This window comes from Engraulis encrasicolus, chromosome 13, assembly GCF_034702125.1.
Source record: "Engraulis encrasicolus isolate BLACKSEA-1 chromosome 13, IST_EnEncr_1.0, whole genome shotgun sequence".
NCBI classification, from domain to species: domain Eukaryota; kingdom Metazoa; phylum Chordata; class Actinopteri; order Clupeiformes; family Engraulidae; genus Engraulis; species Engraulis encrasicolus.
In genome coordinates this window covers 11,858,714-11,879,406 of record NC_085869.1, presented here as the reverse complement: position 1 = coordinate 11,879,406, position 20,693 = coordinate 11,858,714, and the positions used below count along the sequence as shown (strand labels likewise).

At 41.6% G+C, this 20,693-nt stretch overlaps 1 long non-coding RNA gene across 5 annotated transcripts; it reads left to right on the top strand.

Moving 5' to 3' along the window:
* The first annotated feature begins 14,703 nt into the window (after positions 1 to 14,703).
* LOC134460680 (uncharacterized) lies at positions 14,704 to 19,351 on the top strand. 5 transcript variants are annotated; one of them, XR_010037150.1, is made up of 5 exons: positions 14,704 to 15,175; positions 15,491 to 15,530; positions 17,415 to 17,457; positions 17,706 to 18,887; positions 19,223 to 19,351. It is a non-coding gene; the product is annotated as an uncharacterized LOC134460680 (long non-coding RNA). The 5 variants fall into 5 exon arrangements; XR_010037151.1 differs by lacking the exon at positions 15,491 to 15,530 and having other exon boundaries at positions 14,707 to 15,175; XR_010037149.1 differs by lacking the exons at positions 14,704 to 15,175; positions 15,491 to 15,530 and adding an exon at positions 16,596 to 16,661.
* Positions 19,352 to 20,693: the final 1,342 nt, after the last annotated feature.

Here is a 20,693-nt window from a genome sequence, read left to right as displayed (position 1 = left end):
CCTCTATCTATTAATATACTGTATTGCACTGCTGCTGCTGATCAAGTCCCATAAGACCTTGCAAGTAAATACTTGTAAATATCTCTGTGTGAAACGAAACTGGCACTGTCCCAATGAGCATTGCAAAAATGCCCAAGTGATATCAGGCCAGCGCTCACCGCTGCTTGCTTGAGGCCCTAGGCAAGATTCCTACTTGTCCACACAACCAAGGTCTTACAATGTGTGTCAGCAGCCTACTTGTGAAAACGAAAACTCCTCGGAGAACGACAGGGTCAGAACAGAAGTATCAACAGCTTAATGCCTGATGGCGGGCAGTTCACTTCCTGCATTACAAATCCGTCCAATAGAATGCAAATGCATATGGTCAGGGCCACTGACAGCTTTGGCTGGGCCCAGGACATACCATCTGACAGGGCCCCAAACCCAATACATGCAATGTAATGAGGACGCATTTCTGGGCCCCCTTTCTCCCTGGGCCAGGGGCAAGTGAACCCATTGTCCCCCCCCCCCCCCCCCCCGTCGGCTTCCCTGCATGTGGTCTCCGCGGCCCATATCTCCAAGCTGTCCCCGTCCCTCTGCTGACAAACTAAAAGAGCAAGTCAGTCCAATTTCATAAAGTGAACAAAACGCTATCTTCAGTACTGTATAGTTGGCTTATCAAGGAACAGTGCGTGCTGCTCAGATAGCGCTGCAGTTAGCAGCTGATTACGCAAGGCTTTCATAACCAATTTGTGTTTCATTTGCGGGGAGCTGCTCTGTTAAATATCACGAGAAGCTTCAGGGTATGAGTTAAGGCCCATATCTATAAGTAACCCCCTTCTTCTGTAAGCATGGGTAACCATGACTACTTTGGAGTCAGAGATGTTGTCTTAAGACAAGTGGCTCACTGTGGTTCATCCTTCTCCCTCGTTTGCATATTGATAGCGAGACCTTTTTAAAGAGACAAGATAATTATAGTGCATGCGTCATTGTGCAAGGGTATTTGTTCTATAAATGCTCGTCCTATTAGTGAAATAAATTTACCTGTTTCTCATTTGATTAAAGCAGCTTTTCATGTTAGCTCATAAACCAAAGTATGCCATTACACCCCAAATTCTTGGGGTTTTTCCATATGCATGTGCATCAGTATCCGCAAAGGTCATCGACATCAGCGTAATCTTTCTCAACATGCATTAACCTTTAATTTGCTGCAGCATCATTTACATATATCACATTAGGCCCCTATATTTTACATATAACATATAACAGGCCTCTACAATGATGTAGGGGTAGTCTGCACAATGATTACTCACACTTACCGTAACGGTTATAATGTTCTAAAGGGATTGTTGTAGTACTGTATAATGTTTCAGCCACCGAACATTGCATAACCCCAACAATGTGTAGTTGCAGCAAGTGCTTATGGTGAAAAGGGCTCAGTGTTGCAGTATAATGTACATATACCAACAGGCCTCTACAAAGATGCAGGGGTAGTCTCAAGTCAAGTCAACTCAAGCTTTATTGTCAATTTCTTTACATGCACTGGTCATAAAAAGAATTTCAATTACGTTTCTTACTTTCCCTTGCAGACATAGACATACTTTGAATACAGACATAGACATACTTTAGACATAGTATAGACTATGAAAATAAAAATATACAGACATACCACATACAGACATTAAGGTGCGAGACTGAAATATAGAGAACATGTGTAAAAAAAAAGATTACTCATACCGTAATGGTTACAATGTTTTAAAGGGACACTGTGTGAGATTTTTTGTTGTTTATTTCCAGAATTCATGCTGCCCATTCACTAATGTTACCTTTTTCATGAATACTTACCACCAGCATCAAATTCTAAGTATTCATTATGACGGGAAAAATTGCACTTTTCATACATGAAAAGGGGGATCTTCTCCATGGTCCGCCATTTTGAATTTCCAAAAATAGCCATTTTTAAATGAACAAGTCCGACAGGCGGACAACAGATGCGTCCGTCTATGCCTGTTCTGAACCTTTTTTGCCCAAACGCCCCCTTGGCCTCCTCATAACCTGTCAAGGCAATTTATCAATAAGCCTACCATGTACTGTATAAGCCTGGATTTGAAAAAGTACCATAGGATTTCAACAGTGTTGGGCAATTTACTGAAAAACTGTAATGCATTGCTGATTATGTTACTGTCTTTTCAAAATAATCCCTTACACTACATTTAGCAATGTGGGGACCTAAGGCGAATTTAGCTTAGGGGGGCCATCGGTCCATCCCATATCACATTTTTTTTTTAACATAAAATCTCTATTTTTGTTAGGCTATTTTTTTTTTAATCACGATTTTTTATTTTTAAAAAAATAATAATTACAAACATAAAAAAACAGGCAAACATTACAACCCTTTCTGGACAGATTTCAATGAATAGGCTATTTGCAATTTTGCATAGGCCTACATTAAATAAACTAAAATGTGAAATTCTCTTTTCACTTTAATATGAGAGCAGTGATGTCCCCCCCTCACTGAAGTGTTATTTCATGTGTGTGCATGATGCTGTCACCTATTTGAAGTGACGTTGATGTTGGATTTCATGGAATACTTTTAAATGCCGCTTTGGGAAGAAAACAGAGTAGGCGACAGGTGAACTGTATTTCTGTCAAAACAGTGGTTTGCAGGCGTTTGCGTTTTCACGTGGATATTGTCTTCGTGGACCGTAACAGACAAACCGTAAGTTCCATAAACTAATCAATGAGACATTGGCTACGTGTACATGATGTTTTTAAGTCCGATTTAATAAATGCGATTTAAATAGATCAGATTAAGAGTTATTTTGCGATGTGTATACATGGCACTTTCACTTAAATGCGATTAAACATCTGGGGAAAATAAAGCATTGCGATTGGACTGAGGACGCACGTGCTGAGCGAGCCAAATAAGGCACGGGGGCGTGGTTCAATGCCACCGAGATGCAGGTCATCTTCCCCACGAAAATCGTTGCCTCAGGCGGACTGAAATCACAACCTTCCCCCCTTTCTCCCTTGATCATTTACAATGCTACATTAGCTACCCTGTTAGCATAGAAAAACGAGTGGTCAAATGGTAATGTGGAGTAACTTTGTTGTGCTTCATTACTTCGTGGGGCACTTTTACATCAATATATGGAAGCCACAACATTTATAGTCGCTTAGGGACTTTAAATTAAGCAAAACTTTCATGTGAAAATCAACAGGAAGTGCCGCCATGTTTTTCTCACTGGCAAAGAGCACGGTCTCTTGGTAGACGTTTTGGTTTGCACGCATGAGCTCCAGTCCAAAACTGAGCGACTGCCACCTTGTGGACACAAGAGGGAATCACAAGAGGGAATCACAATTCAGAAACTCATCACGGGAGGGCGGACGGACGGACGGAAGGACGGACGGACACCAAAGCCTCTTATAGAGATGCGTGGGACGCATCTAAAAATGACTGTTATTGGACCATACTAGAAAATATTTGTTTATTCCTTAATAAACTTTCATGTACAGATCAAATTTGGCAATAGGGAGCCTAGTTTCAATGAGCAGCATAGTTGCAGTACCTGTTTTGACCATTTCCTGCACAGTGTCCCTTTAAAGGGATTGTTGCAGTACTGTATAATGATTCAGCCACCGAACACTGAATAGCCCCAACAATGTGTAGTTGCAGTGCAGCACGTGGTGCTCAGTGGTGTAGTCTACTTTTTATGGTGGGTATACGGTAAACTTGAGCATTTTTTTGAGGTGGGTATACTGTACATATTTGTGCTATTCTAAATAATGGATCAATCAATTTTAGAAAGGTATACTGAAATCCCTGACATTTTCAGGTGGGTATACTGCATACCTGCATTCTACGTAGACTTACACCACTGGTGGTGCTTATGGTGAAAAGGGCTCAGTCTTGCGGACACAAGAGTAGCAAGTCCATGAAGAGTGTGGAATGTGCCACAGTGAGACCATCAAATGCACCTGGTTCTTCACCACCCAGATAGACTGAGTCCATCGTGCACACTTGTTTTTCTACCTGTAAGTCCAGATCTCTGCAGACTTGCCTGGGGGAGTCAGGCTCACACGCAGAGTTTTGTCGCAGTGAGTGAAATATGAAATATGAAATATGGCAGCAATGGGGGAATCCCAGTAGCAACATATAAACAAGCAAAACAAAAACCCAGCGAATGGAAAATAATAAGGAAAATAAAAATGGAGTTTCAAGTTAATGACTGTTGCCTGTTGCCTTGGACCTCTGCTGCTCCCATACAGTAACAATGTTTTGGGGTATTTTCTGATGCAGTCATGTGAAATCAGCTTTGCAGAGCCAATTGAGCTGATGCCCAATCCTCCCCTTGGTTTGTGAACAGGCACATTTATTCAGAGAGTGGGAACGACCCAGCTACAACGACCCAGCTACAACGACCCAGCTACAACAATTGGCCGGAGCTCTATGCGTAGCTCTGCATGTAGAAGAGACAATGAATTTAGTATCTGTTTTTTGATACTCTTCTATTCGTGGTCATGCATATGCACATGGTTGAGGACATGGCTTAATATATCTGAGAAATCAGATAAGCAGCAGGTAATCTAGTGTACAATCTTTTTGCCTATGGCCACAATTTGGTCTTCAAAGAAAGTGTGTAGGATTTGCCTGTTTTTGTCACATTGACCTAAAATTGACATGTAATAGACAGGACCACTGCTAAGGTTTTGGAGACCCCTATGCATAACTGATCAGAAGGCCCCCCTCATATGACAATGCAAAGGTCTTTCAGACCACAAATGGCTATTCTGCCCTACAAAGGCAAAGAGCAGTAATTACATATTTTTTTGGTCAAACTTGGGTTTAGACTGAAACTGGTCTTCATTACTCCTCCTTGATGTTATGACAAGGTCTTATGGTGAAAAGGGCCCAGTGTTGCAGTACAATTTACATATACCAACAGGCCTCTACAAAGATGCAGGGGCAGTCTCAAGTCAACTCAACTCAAGCTTTATTGTCAATTTCTTTACATGCACTGGTCATACAAAGAATTTAAATTACGTTTCTGACTTTCCCTTGCAGACATAGACATACTTTGAATACAGACATAGAGATAGTTTAGACATAGTATAGACTATGAAAATAAAAATATACAGACATACCACATACAGACATTAAGGTGCGAGACTGAAATATAGAGAACATATGTAAAAAAAAAGATTACTCATACCGTAACGGTTACAATGTTTTAAAGGGACACTGTGTGAGATTTTTTGTTGTTTATTTCCAGAATTCATGCTGCCCATTCACTAATGTTACCTAATTGTCACATTGACCTAAAATTGACATGTAGTAGACAGGACCACTGCTAAGGTTTTGGAGACCCCTATGCATAACTGATCAGAAGGCCCCCCTCATATGACAATGCAAAGGTCTTTAAGACCACAAATGGCTATTCTGCCCTACAAAGTGATAGTATCTAGGTTTTACTACTAATTAATATTTAAGACCAGATCCAGTGCAATAGTTGGAATTCAGAAATGCAAGGTTTATTTGCTTGAGAGAGGGGGGAGGCCATTAGGCCCCAAAGGCCTGTCCACAGGCCTCCCCACCCCCTCTCCAATGAAGAGGTGTTAACAGATACAGGTAGAAGCAAGAAGGAGCAAGAAGGAAGGCAGAACAATGCCAGTGGTTGAACTTAAAAAGACCACCACAGGACATGAGGTTACATACAATGATAGTTTTAGCCAATAGCAATCAGCACCAGTGATTCATAACTATCCCCTAGAGGCTTATTGGGAAACGAACCTTTATTGCCCCTTACAAACTAAGAGAGTTGCTCCTTCATGGATAAAACAATGCATGGACATCCAAATGTAATGTATCAGATTGGGGGCAATATTCAGATTCCGTCAGTCCCCCTTTTGAAGTTGAAATACTTCACATAAATATAAACTTATCAAATTATTAATCCACGCATAACTCTAGAAATAGCACTCTGGAAATATATAGAGAAATAGCACTCTGGAGATTGGTTCCATCAAAAAGTTTTCATAAGCAGCATGATATGAAGACAATTGAAATGGACTGTAAGAATTTTGTCATGACAGGATTGCAAACGAGTTGACTCATGTGACGCATGTCATTCAGTTCTTCATGTAAAGCAATGTGAAACGCGTAGTGTGTGCAGACGGGTGTAAAAAGAAAAACTGTAGTACTCTTCTTCTTCATCATCTGGCTCCATCTTCTTCATGTCATGTGGCTTTCGAGGCCAATGCAGTGGACCAGGTCAATGGCACGTTACCGGGAAGAGAGATAGCATCATACACTCAAGTATCTTATTCCGCACACATCAATGTTCACAACAAGCATCAGTGTCACCCAGGAAGATCTCATAGAACATGGAAGAATCAAAACAAGAATAAAATAAAATGAAATGGCAAAATGTGTCAGTGTGGGGACTGTCTCCCCCTTTCCATCAACTTCAAATACACATAAATACAACACAGAGAAAATTCCTATTTTAAATGGTTGCCTTGAAATGAACAAAAGAAAATCAACTGGTCAGTCTGCCACTAAAGGTGTGAAAAGGGGATCTCTCAGCATGGGCAAGGGGTGCTCCCCCTTTTGACACCTTGAAATCAAAACAAGAAAATAAACTAGTCCATTCAAAACATTTGCCTCGTATAAACTCTTAATTTCAATCTTAACTCATAACTTTGCTTTTGTGCGAATTCTTCATCTCAAACTCATAGTTAGTCAACTTATCTTCACACAGTCTGCAACAGGCACAGGCAAAGAAGGACAGGCAACAGGCCTCACAAACGTTAACTCATAGTACAGTCAATCACCACCCATCCTCCACTGAAAGTAAACAACTCACGGATCCTCTCCCCCTTTGCAATCTGTGGAGCATTCCAGCTGTAGCAGATTGGAGAAATCAGAGGGAAACAAATAACCAAAAATAAAAATGTCAAGGGAGAAAACAATGATCGCCAAGATGTGCCACGCTTATTCACCCAATGTGTCTCAAACAAAGGACCCTCCTGTCCTCTCCAGATATTTGGCTGGGTAATGCCGCCATACATGAACACCGCAAACCTTACTATAGTATTGCTTGGTACACAACTTCTGCTTTCCTCTCAGAAGTTCAAAACACCACTGGAATTCCCATCAGTAGATTACCCTCAAGCCAATACAGAAAGTAAGTTTAGATTGTTCAAAACACATCACTTGCATAGTCAACGCCAGCCGTCTTTCGCACTTGGAGACACACGGTTCACACTCGTTGGGGACTCTTTTTTGCTTTCTTTGGCCACTGCACACGTTTCTGAAACAAAGAACAGGAAAAAAAAAGACTTGCAACTGCAAAGCAGTATCTTGGATTAAAACTTTTTAAAAAAAAAATCATGGGAGGATGGTCTCGAAGGTGGGGCATGACTGTACACTAGAGTTAAGGTTTGGTGGCTTAAAAAGTATCTATGGCAGACTGACACAAAATAAAACAACACTTCCCATTGTAGGCCTATCATGAAAGTGTATTTACCAAAATTATTATCCAATCTAAACAAAACGGAAAAATCTGGGCAAATAAAAAAAAATCACTCATTTGAGTATATAGACAAGATGTTAAACTTAGCAAAATTTGGGTTTCTCAAAACGGCACCATGCTTTTCTTCTCACAACTGCTGTTGGCCAGCTAACTTCCATAACACCAGGCCTGCTTCAGAAGACACAAAATGATTAATTAAGGAAAAACAACCATCTTGAATATATAATCAAAGAGGACCCACTTGGAATCAGGGAACAGTAAATAAAGCAAAAATGTATCAACTCAAATTATTGTCAAACCAAAACAACAAATGGGTAAACAGGGTGATATGAACTCCCGACCAAATCAAACAAAGAGAAGGGTGAAAAATAAAATGTCATGGCAGAAATTCATAAATCTTTCCAAATTCAATTTTTGTTTGGGAATATCATTGCTTCTGTTAAGTTTCTTTGTCTTAAGGTCAGCACTCTGATTTTAGCTTTCTTTAACTTTTAAGAAGACATACAGTACACTCACACCTATCGGGGAGGGGGTCACAGGATCGTTAAGCTTGGGGAAAGTGTGGGGGGTTTCAACAGTTACAACATACAAACACACTGGCCAGCACACACACACAACAAAGGGGCCCAAACAAAGAGACAAAATGGAGGGAAAAGTTCAAGACCATGTGGCATATCTGAGACATTGACTGTTCAAAATCAATCAAAATGGGTATTTAGTAACTAGGCACCCCTGCCACTATTCCTACATTGGCCAGCTATTTTTGATTGACTCTGAGCAGTTGCCACTGATAGACACATTGATCAAATTTCTGTAGATCAAGACATGGTTTGGGGGGGGGGTTAGTAGAAGGAAGAAGGACAAACAATGGAAGCCATAGCAGGCACAGACAGAGAACAAAGACCAATACATGCATCTGATTCCAATGCAGCACTTACGTCTTAAACACTAAATTTGGGAGCTTAGTTTGATTTTACACACATTGTAGTCGACAGACTGTTCTTCTCTATTCACTGTTACCAGATAGATTTTGGCCATCAAACAAATTCACAGTATAGTATATATTCAACATCTCAATAACAACATCTCCCCCTAACACAACACATGTGATATCATAACCCGTATCACACCAGGGCCCACTCTTCTTTCAGAGTCTTCAGGACTAATTTGGTCGGCACAACGCACACTATACAGCCGTTGGCCGCAGCAGATGACCGGGTAAAGCCCGCTCTGCAAGGAGAATCATCAAATTGTCCTGGAAGTTCCCGTCGGACACTGTTTAGTTAGACCAGGCAGAGTTCACCAAAATAGAGAGAAATTAAGACAGAAAAGATAGAAAATATGTAAACTCTGGCCTCTATAACTACTACTCTTATTGGGACAGATTCACGGATGTCTTACCCGAATCTTAACATCCGTGCCCAACAGAAAATAATGTTTTATGTATATTTAAGCATAAAGATTAATTTTCTGTAAATCACAAATTCTGTCCCACTTCAACTCAGCACTAATGAGTTGGTACACCAATCCTCGTCAGGCATTGGCCTTTGGGAGCGTCGCGTTTATGGCCTCATCCATGTGGTACAACAGTCAGGCATTATCTTAGAATCAGTCATGATGAATCAACTTTAAATTCTCCTCAATTAAACGTACATCTTCAGTTTGGTAACTTAGATGGGAAAACAATTTAAAATGTCCACACTGCCATTGTTCTTATCAGTCTGTCGACCAAATGAGTGAAAAAATCTTACCAGCTCAGTTGCTCAGTTCTGAAATCACTCTTTAAATCCATGAATCCAAATTTTATCATCTCGGTGGAACCTCCATCTGATAGTATCTAGGTTTTACTACTAATTAATATTTAAGACCAGATCCAGTGCAATAGTTGGAATTCAGAAATGCAAGGTTTATTTGCTTGAGAGAGGGGGGAGGCCATTAGGCCCCAAAGGCCTGTCCACAGGCCTCCCCACCCCCTCTCCAATGAAGAGGTGTTAACAGATACAGGTAGAAGCAAGAAGGAGCAAGAAGGAAGGCAGAACAATGCCAGTGGTTGAACTTAAAAAGACCACCACAGGAAATGAGGTTACATACAATGATAGTTTTAGCCAATAGCAATCAGCACCAGTGATTCATAACTATCCCCTAGAGGCTTATTAGGAAACGAACCTTTATTGCCCCTTACAAACTAAGAGAGTTGCTCCTTCATGGATAAAACAATGCATGGACATCCAAATGTAATGTATCAGATTGGGGGCAATATTCAGATTCTGTCAAAAGGCAAAGAGCAGTAATTACATATTTTTTTGTCAAACTTGGGTTTAGACTGAAAATGGTCTTCATTACTCCTCCTTGATGTTATGACAATGTCTTATGGTGCTAATGTGTCCCGCTTGAGAGATATTGCTATGTCAAATTCGAAGTAACTACAATATCCAACCTAATACCAAGGCTTTGAAGGTAGGATATTTTTTTATCAGTTTCAGTATTGGCATAGTTATTCCACTTTGCCTCTGTAGGATAGAGCAGTAGTATTGCCTTACCACAACATTCTCAAAACAGGGGAATATATGACCATTGCATGATGATGATTTTCAGCTATGACTCCAGGGGTAGACTGCATATTTTCTGCCTTACTGGTCCACTTTACTAGGTGGCACTACACTGCAAATGACTGAATGGGATTTTGGATGCATGTTACAGCAACACTATGATGCGCACTGCCCTATACTCAGAAGTTTTTGAAAATGCCATTGCCAATACAGAAATGGCTATTGGTAACTCAGAGGCAGGGACGCGGACAGATTTGGCCGGGCCCAGGACAAAATAATCTGAAAGGGCCCCCCCTATCAATACATGTAATGGGGTTCCAATTCTGGGCCCCCTGTTTTCCTGGGACAAGTGTCCCCCTTGTCCCTCCATGTCAGCTTCCCTGCTCAGAGGTTTTTGAAAATGCCATTACCTTGTTTTACATATTTAATTGTATCATTTGTTTTTTTTTGCTATTTATTTTAATTTAATGTGATATCATAACTAATTTAGCAATTATAATTTCTCTGTCATTATTTTGCTATCCTTAGGATTGAAAATGTTGGCATGATTGGTTCTGTGGGTGGGAGGGGATTTATTAAGGGGAAATGTGATACACTGTATTTCAACTACTGTTAAAACTCCTTTAAAATCAATAAAAATACTTGGGGAAAAAAAGAAAAAAGAAAATGCCATTACCAATACAGAGCAGAAATGGCTATTGGTAATGTATTGGTAACGGCATTTTCCAAAACCTCTGAGTCAGTAAGAGTTCAGGAGCTCAGGCCTTTTGGGTGTTAGTGTGGCATCGAGCCCAGGTCCTCCATGGTGGCCCCTTGTGACATTTGGAGATATATGCGAATGCCACCCACTTACTGCGCCTCCCTTGTGTGTGAGGCGATTTAAGGTCGGGAGAAATGCTACGAATAGTGTGTAAGAGAGTAAACACTGGTGATTTAAGTTCTCGACATGCCATTTTTTCTATATTAAGCGAACACTTAGTTTGCATTACATTAAATATTGCATTGTAAACCCAACATAAACGTGATACATTGTGCAAATAAAAAAGTTTGAACAAAGTGTGGAGAAAGGTCCATTAATCGTAGTGTGTTCTGGGAGCAAGAGAAGTACCTTGGAGGCATGTCAGCTCCGGCAGAGCGCAGCAGAAGCAGCAGCAGGTATTGTCAGGGCTGGATTAAGATGGCCTGGGGCCATTGAGAGTAAATAGAATGGAGGCCAAAATTCTATTTCATTGTTGAAGCCAAGTTGGAGCCAAGTTGGAGCCAAGGTTGGACCCAAAAAGACCAAAAAAGGGCCAAATCCCATTCATTCCTATGAGAGACATAAAACCCTGTATCTCCCTTAAATGCCACTCCAGGGGGATCATTTTTCGCTCAACTAGTAGGTCCCCTTGCTCTCCAACTTACCAGGGTGGTGATTTTTTGTGGTGATGTTTTATTTTAGAGAGATATTAAAAGTTAAATTGACCAATGAGCATCAGAACATGGTTTGATTGACAGTTAGAAGTCGTTAGTCTGGTTGCGCGTTCCGAACATTGACAGTAGATGGTTCCGAACCAGCTCGTCTCTAGGGAAACACACTCAGTGACGTGAGTACTGCGTCATTGGGAAACCCCACAGGGGTATAAATATGCTCGCTGGAAGATTATCCCTCCCCCTTGTTTTTGAAAGCTGTCATTGTCGGCTGTCAAACACTCTGACCGGTCTTGGTTGCAGTTCGGATTCATTTAATCTCATCTTCACTTGTTTTATTGTTCTATATTTGTTCCATATTTTATACAGAAATGCCTTCGTGTTGTGCTTTTGGTTGTACTAATCGGCCTTCTGTTGAGAGCTCTGTGCAGTTTTTTCGGTAAGTATAGCCTATTCCTAATGTCAAGATCATGCTAGCTTTGCCAGTAGCCACCACCACAGCAAGTTACCTCGGTTTATTATCGTGCTTAAGTGTTTTGGCCGCTGTCGATGTGTATACAATAAACAATATGCTGTTGCCTGTATGCTTATTATGAGGTCGTTTCTTAGTATCGGTGTTGAGTGAAGACACTGGCAACATAACCTGCAGTACTGCTAGCGCGACTAGTAGCCTATTCTTTGTGTGTCGTCAGTTAAGTATGTACAGGTTATGTTATTTGTGGTCATTTGTGTGAAGATTACGTTATTTATGTTGTTTAGTAGTGTTCCAAATCAGCAAGCAAACCGGCCAGATGCTGGAGAAAGTGCTGTTTGGCTAGGCGGCAATTTTACCTCAGGCAACATTCAAGACGCTATCGCTGATTAATCTTGTGATTCTAAATGGTGGCGGCATAAATTTCCTTTTATCGGGCATGGTTTCGTTTCTATGTGAACTATTGCTTTTGCTGACCGTTTTTAAACCGCTGTAAGGTTAATAGATTTGTCACCTATCGTATGATTTACCTCAGAGTACAACATAGCTTTTAAAGCAACCTATTTCTAGGTGTATAATCACTGAGCATATTCAGCTCGCTCTGTAGTTTCGGATTCTTTGTGTACCGGTATCTGATCTAGTGCCCATCAGGCTACTTGTTGAATTGTACATGTTTTAAATTGCTACGACATTTGCTGCGAATACATTTTTTTTGCCGCCTGGTGGGAAGTAATACAGCGACGCGTAGAGCTCTAGAGCTAGTCCTTGTTTTAGATGTTTATCACTCATTTCACAAGTGTTGTCCAATTTACAGCAGTAGTCTGTCATTATTCGCTTATTGACAGCCTTCTCAGACATAGTAAGACATGCTGCAATGTCAAGGTTTGTCAGTAGATGTCGTCAGTGTGTTGTCTACAATCAGTCTATGTTAAAAAAAAAATTTAAAAAAAAAGTTTGATAACTATTGGTCTATGACAACCATGATTTCTGTGGTAATTATTGTTTTTAGTCTAGTCTTTACAATTTATACTACTCTACTTATATCATGTGAATATGTGTCTGAAATAAGATATGAGGATACATTTTCTATTGTACATTATATGTGCATATAAATTGTAAAAGCATATATTAACGTGAATAATTTACAATTATTAATGTTTATGCATTTACATTACTATGTGTTTATGTCTGTCTCCCCAGTTTTCCTTCAGGTGATCACAATGCCAAGAGGAGAAAACAGTGGATAGCGAAGATCAGGCGACAGAACTGGGAGCCCATCCCATCATCTCGTGTGTGCAGTGAGCATTTTGAAGCAGATGCGTTTACAACACAGGAAGGGCGCCGCCGTCTGAAGACCAAGGCAGTACCTACGATCTTCACCTTGCCTGAGCATATGCAAGTAACACCTGCCAGGGTGAGATCATCACAGGTAAGTATTGCTGCTGTGGCATCACAGGTAAGTATTGCTGCTGTGGCATCACAGGTAAGTATTGCTGCTGTGGCTGTTCCTGAGGTAAGTATCCCAACAGAGCATAGCTCAAATTCTGTGCGGTCATTAAAGCGAAAAAATGACTACCTTATGAAAAATTTGAGGATGTATAGGAAAAAGTTGAGGCTCGAGCAACAGAGAACCAGGCGGCTTAAGAGAAGAATCACCTCTCTTAAAAGGGTGACTTCGGAGCTCAGAAAAAAACTGTTGATTTCAGATCAGTGCGCCTCCCACCTCGATAGCATCAATGAGATACCGCAGCAAATTATGCGTAAGATATTAGCGGATAGAAAAACTGCTAAATATTCTGAGGAATTGAGGCAGTTTGCCACTACACTTCACTTCTACTCCCCAAAGGCATACGAATATGTTAGGCAGACTTTTAACAACTTTCTGCCTCATAAGGAGACCATTCGCTTGTGGTACAGCAGTGTGTCAGCAGATCCAGGTTTTACTGTTGCCTCTTTTACCGCCTTGAAGGGTCACATAGAAACCAACAATGCACAAGGCAGAGACACTGTGTGTGCTTTGACATTGGATGAGATGCGCTTGCGTGACATGGTAGAGCATAATGGGGATGGGCTACATGGTTACGTTGACATTGGTAGTGGTGAGGTCACAACAACACTTGCAGTAGATGCTTTAGTTGTCATGGTAACGGCCCTCAATGAGTCTTGGAAGATCCCCATCGCATACTTCCTCATCAAAAGCATGAATGCTGATGAAAAGGCAAATGTTGTGAGAGAAAGCTTAAGTAGGCTTCATGGTGTTGGCATCAAGGTAGTTTCTGTGACCTTTGATGGCATGAGGACCAACCTCAAAATGGCCAGCAAACTTGGTGCTGACTTGAGCATGACCAATATGAAGCCTTTCTTTCCACATCCAGAGGACCAAAGTCAGCGGGTCCACATTCTCCTGGATGCCTGTCATATGCTTAAGATGAACATTTTAAATGTATTGTCAACCTCTCACTAAACATCTCAATTCTGCTGCTGCATGTTTTAAAAAACGAGTCAAGATCACAGCAATTCTTGCTCCTCTTCTGTCGCTGGTTACAGGGATTTCTTCACTTCTCTTTAAGCTGGCACTCCAAGACGCGGCTAAAGACGGAGTTGGTAAAATTCCCTGTGGCCTAGTTCTACTGGTCTTACTTTTCCCCTGGTTCTTGCTCCTCTTCTGTCGCTGGTTACAGGGATTTCTTCACTTCTCTTTAAGCTGGCACTCCAAGACGCGGCTAAAGACGGAGTTGGTAAAATTCCCTGTGGCCTAGTTCTACTGGTCTTACTTTTCCCCCTGGTTCTTGCTCCTCTTCTGTCGCTGGTTACAGGGATTTCTTCACTTCTCTTTAAGCTGGCACTCCAAGACGCGGCTAAAGACGGAGTTGGTAAAATTCCCTGTGGCCTTCTGGTCTTAGTCTTTCCCCTGGTTCGAGCCCTACACCATTTTTCGTGTTCTTAAATCTGTTGTATGTGTCTTATGCACGTCTTATATATGTGATATATATGTTTGTAATGCGTGCATGTTTGTGACGTATGTGTTGTCCTGTCCCCGCTCGGGGTCTGCACCTTGCCGTGGTGAGTGGGCTCTAACCCTTTAATGCATAAGATGGGTCTGAAAATGACCTGGATGACCATATATCTGCAATAGCTTATTGTCATTGTCTAATATTATTCACATGTAGTGCTTTGCCTTAGTGGAGGTATGACAACATAAGTGGAGAGAAACAAACAGCAAAATGGAGGTAATTTCCATTTTTTTTCTGAATAAAACCAATGTCATGTACATTTAAGTCTCTATTTTCATTTGGCATTGAATTTGACACATTTCGTGACAGGCTATGAGATGAATAAATTATATCGGGAGTACATAATGTCATTGGACATGCCATGTTTTAATCTAAATTTGCAGGTTATTTTCGACCCATTGTCTGCGTTAGTTGTGGGTGTTACTATTTTATGCATGAAAGGGTTAATCTAAGGCAGACCGGATGAAAGATGAAAGGCCCTTGTCGAGATTTAAAAATATTTTTGTTTTTTGTTTTTTTTGTTTTTTACAGATGGTATGAAACATTGGGGGAAATGGAGTTAATGGAGAAAGTAAGACAATTCAGTAAAATATCTGTTAGGCCTACAAAGGGTAGGGTGACCAGATGTCCCGAAAAATTCGGGACAGTCCCGAATTATAAGCTTTTGTCCCGAATCCCGAATCTGACTGTGCATGTCCCGAAATTTAGACTTACCTACTGTTTTAACCAGGTACACATCTCAAACTTTTGGCTACTGCCGCCTGTGTCCCTGAGAGGCTGCTTGTGCAGCCCCAAATAGGCTACGTGAAGTGGCTGCGTTCCGCCCCTCAGCAATGTATCTATTTTATCTTGCTGACATTCTATTCGATTGCAACAGTAAGCGCGAGCAATTACCGGCGCGCATTTTCACTTTCATCGACAAAATGACAGTAGTAGCGACATGGCAGATGAAGAGCCCCACCATGCGAGTAAAAAACAGAAGCGACAGTGCAGGTAGATGAAGGAATGGGGAGGGGAACTATATTCTGGTTTTAGACCGTTCTGTCAGCGTGCATCCTCGCATTGTATTGTTTATTTTTTGACGTTCCGAGTTGAGGCACACGAGTGCACTGACAAGCTAACTTGCAGCGACAGCAAGCTAATCCATTCGCTGTCCAAAGTGTACAACCTCGCAGCTGAGATGCCAAAGCATCGATGCAGGTAGGCGTCACAGAAAGCGTTAAAAAATGAAGGAGAAAATGAGAGGTCAACAGCAGCTGCGGGATTGGCATGGCATCGAGGGGGGAAACAATGCAGGCATCGCAGCTGTGGGGAAAAGAAGTTTAACAAGTAGACTACTACTGTAATAATCAATTTATTTCTTGCCTTTCAATCAATCATGTTGGCAGGGCTTGTTATTAGGCTATTCTATAAATCGAAAGGTCTGAATTGCATCGCTATAGGCCTAGTTAATTTTAAAAAAAAAAAAATCTCAACCACACCCCCCCCCCCCCCCCCCCCCCCCCCCCCCCCAAAAAAAAACCGTCCCGAATTTCAGCAAACCTCATCTGGTCACCCTAACAAAGGGTTTTCTTGGGAACGACATTGTTCTCGCTGCAGTTTCTTCGCAGAGTTTGCGGCATTCTAATGCAATCCCACAATTCCACTCTGACTATAAAGTCTGACCGCCATTAGTTTTATGTCCTTTCCGTGCTTTTGTAAGGTAAGGAGATTAATGTGGGCTGAGGCGGTGTAGGAAGGGTAAAAATAATTTGTGGAGATAATTTGCATACTTGATTGTCTCGTCTTCCTGTTGCAACAACAGTTGTGTGACGTTTGTATAGTCTATATGCGGGGATGATTCGCATTTAATACATATGAAATGGAAATATTAAACTCCAAAATTTTGTGCAGCAGTAGCAGGCGGGAAACGAAGTTGTGGTGCTAATCTGGACGAGTCAGTAACCTCTGTCGCACAAAAAAAATGTGTGTATGATTGTTGTGTCGTTGATTACATATGGGAATGATTTGCTTTGAATGTATATGATATCGGAATAGTTAACGCTATGATATTGTGCAACTAGCAGGCGGGAAACAGCGCCGTAGGCAATCTGGACTAGTAACCAGTCCTCGTGTTCCTTGGCAATGCTAGCAGCCGTCTCGCTATGGAACATGTGTACTTTTCCATGAAATGAGTTTTTGTAACTTGGGATGTCTGCCATAGCGTTACATGCAACCCAGCAACATCTCATGACGGCATATATGAATAATTGTTTGCATGTAACGCTACGACGTGACAACACTCTATCATAATTAAGCAAAATGTACTGGTATTCTTGACCGTAGTGTTTGCATACGTCAAGGCTCTAGTTTCCCGCAAGATGTTGCTCAATGGCATGGTGCTTAACCAAGCTAGCCAGATGGACATGTCGCTGATTTATAACTGATGAAGTGGACTGTTCTGTTTGTGTTCCAGGAATCTGCTCTACAGCTGAACAGCTAATCAAAGTCAGTCAAAGGTCAGTTTTTAAAAAATATATATACACGGTATATACAGTTGCTCTTAGCTGTTTGTTGCATAACCTGTTATTAATAATATGAAACAAATAGTGATTGGAAAGTGAGACTCTTACCATCATTACAACATAGGCCTAATTGGGCCTTAATAAACATGCTTATCTTTTTAAATATATACATATTGCATTAAAGGTTTTTTTTGTAAGACACTTTTAATAGTGGTTTTTGTCCCAAATGTCATTTTGTTTAGAAAAACAAGTAAGAAGACAACAACATCATGGACCGTCGTCAGACCAGGCCAGCAGTTTGGATCATCGGGGACAGCTACATCCGCCGGGCATCTGAGAGGGCAAGGGTGAGTATGGGTAAGAATTTACACCTGCCGGCAGACATAACCTGGTCTGGAGTTGGAGGCCTGCGATGGGGGTCCTTCAAGTCACGGCTGGACTCCCTGTTGCGCTCTAGACCTGCCCCAGACATGATAGTCTTGCATGTCGGAGGAAATGACCTAGGACAAATTCAAGGGACTAAATTGGTCAACCAAATGAAGCAGTACTTAGGCCAGATGCATGAGAGGTACCCCAACCTTAAGTTAGTGTTCTCATGCATCACAGAAAGGTGCGTGTGGAGGTGTGGGCGCCCCTCCAGAATTAATCGTACACGTGCCTTTCTAAACAATGTCATGTCCGCATTTGTGGGGTCATTAGGGGGAGTAGCAATTCGGCACCCCGAAATTAAACACAATTGGCCGGGGATGTTCTTAGCTGATGGGGTCCACTTGACGGACCTCGGACATGACATTTTCCTGAGAAACCTCCAGGGGGGCATTAGAAGGGCGCTGTGTGTGACTCAGTAAATTAAAGCGTGCCTCTTATTACTATATATATATATAATGCCGTTTGGTCTTGCCGCCTATTTGTTGTCACGTAGCAATTACAAACTGTGGTTTTAAATTGGAAGTAGTGATTCTTGGTTTTTTTTCTTGGCTGTGGTGGGAGTGAGTGAACTCCCACCACAGCCTTCCGCAGGTTTGTCTACACTACTTGCCTGTCATCATTCAAAGTAAGTCTTCTCCATTACCAAGTATTTGTTGGCGATGCAGTTTTTTATTATTACTATTATTATTATTATTATTATTATTATCATGACAAGGACCTACACCACTAATACTTGTCTTTCTCTGGTGGTGGTGGGAGTGCTGGAAAGGGGGATTCTCCTTCCTAATCTCCCACCACCACTTTTGTCAGGGGCCACTGCGGTCACCCACAAACATCTGAGGAGGAGCCGCCACCATTGTCACCACCTGGACCAAGGACCCTGTGCTGCGGTCACCCACACACATCTGAGGAGGAGGCGCCACCATTGTCACCACCTGGACCAAGGACCTGTGCTGCGGTCACCCACACACATCTGAGGAGGAGGCGCCACCAAGGTGTTGTGCAGGACCACTGCTGTCCACGTTACTCCGTATGTTACGTAGTGTTCTTATGTATCACAGTGTATACTATTGAAAAGCAAAAAAAATCCTCGCACACTGGCATAGCACATCATAGTGTTGTATGTAATGGTACATACATTTATGGATTATTACTCTTATACGTTTTGTTTATAGTACACTCAATTTTAAAAGATTGTGCCAGCGCATTCACATGTGTGCAGACCTGTGGCCCAATGTTATGTACATGTATTTTTTTGTAGTTCGTGTATGACATGGATCCTGTTCTCATCTTTCATGTTCATTTGCATTATTATTATTTTTTTCTACAGCTCAAGATGTGTAGTCATCCACACCTGAGAAGGGGCCCAGCACCTCCTAGGATCTGCTCTCCACAACTATCTTCACACCACTTCATTGTTTTAACAAGCTTAATAAATGATAAAATATGACTGCCCATACTTTTTGTTTCCTAATTATTTTGCAATACTGGTTAACACGGTCTTAACACACTGTAACTGTCAGTTTAAATTAATGAACAGAAGAATCTCAAGTACTGGTAATGCATCGCTTTAGAAGCTTCTGGGGAAAAGTTAAATCTTTGTTTGCATATTTATAAAGCTGTACATATGTAAAAAGAAGTGTTTTCTGAATCCTGTTGAAAGCAAAAGTCTGAAATGACTGTGTTGACTGAATGAGAGCAACTAACATCTCCGTGACTGCCTCGACGTCGATGGGGCCTGGGAAACAACCTTCAGGTTTGTGAAGATGACAGCTGTGAAACGGAAAGGTTTAGATTCGTCATTTGTAAATGGCAAAGCATTCAACGGGAGTTATTTATGTGTTGCAGGAATGGGTGTAATTCTTGGTGTGGGTGGTGGACAGAGGTGTTGAAAGTAAAGGCATAAAATAAACAAATATCTTTCCGTGACACCAGTAACTTATTCGAGTACAGAGTAGGCCTCAGTCTGTATGTACTTGTCCTCCGATCAGCTAGTTTGTGGTGGGTCCTCCTTGTTGGGGTTTCAGAATCAACACGGTCTGGCTATGTCTGTCTATCCCATCAGTTGCAATGGCGAAAAAGGTGCAACAGCCAATGTGCTAGTGTACTTACAAAACATAACTTGTACGTTTACTTGTGATGTGGGTGTCACCAGAGGTAAACGTGTCCCCACCACTTTTTCCCACAAACATATTTCAAGAATAGCATACACAAACAATATGCCATAGCGATGTCTCCACCACTTGTAAAGACACTACACTTTAGCAGAAATTAAGTCTCCCAACTTCGGACTGGCACATGCTAGCCACTAGCTAATATGGTGTACGGTCAGTCAATGTGTACGGTATATTGTACTGTTTACAAACTAACTCCAAGACTACATCCAGCCCTTGAACACTATTACATGAATATTATATTTTCCATCCTTGTCGATCGCCAGATTCACTCATGAGATGTATAGGGTGGTACTGTTACATTCGAGGGTTTCGTTGTTTATTAATACTACCAGCAACCAAGCCCCGAGCATTGTGCGAAGTCTCATAACAAAGATTATGATGTCACAATCGTCTCCCCGGCCCGTAGAGGGGCGGGACATGATTTGAATTTAGCGTTGTCTGATTGGGTGTTTTGTTGTCCAATCAGCACCTGCGTTTGGCGTTGCTAAGGTGGAATGTAAGTTGGAATGTCCCCAAATCTGGCTTCAAAGCGTTGAATGGCAAATAGCGTTGGTTTGGCGTCCATTCTATTTACTGTCAATGCCTGGGGCCCCTAGGCTTCAGGTTGCTGTGATCCCCCCCATG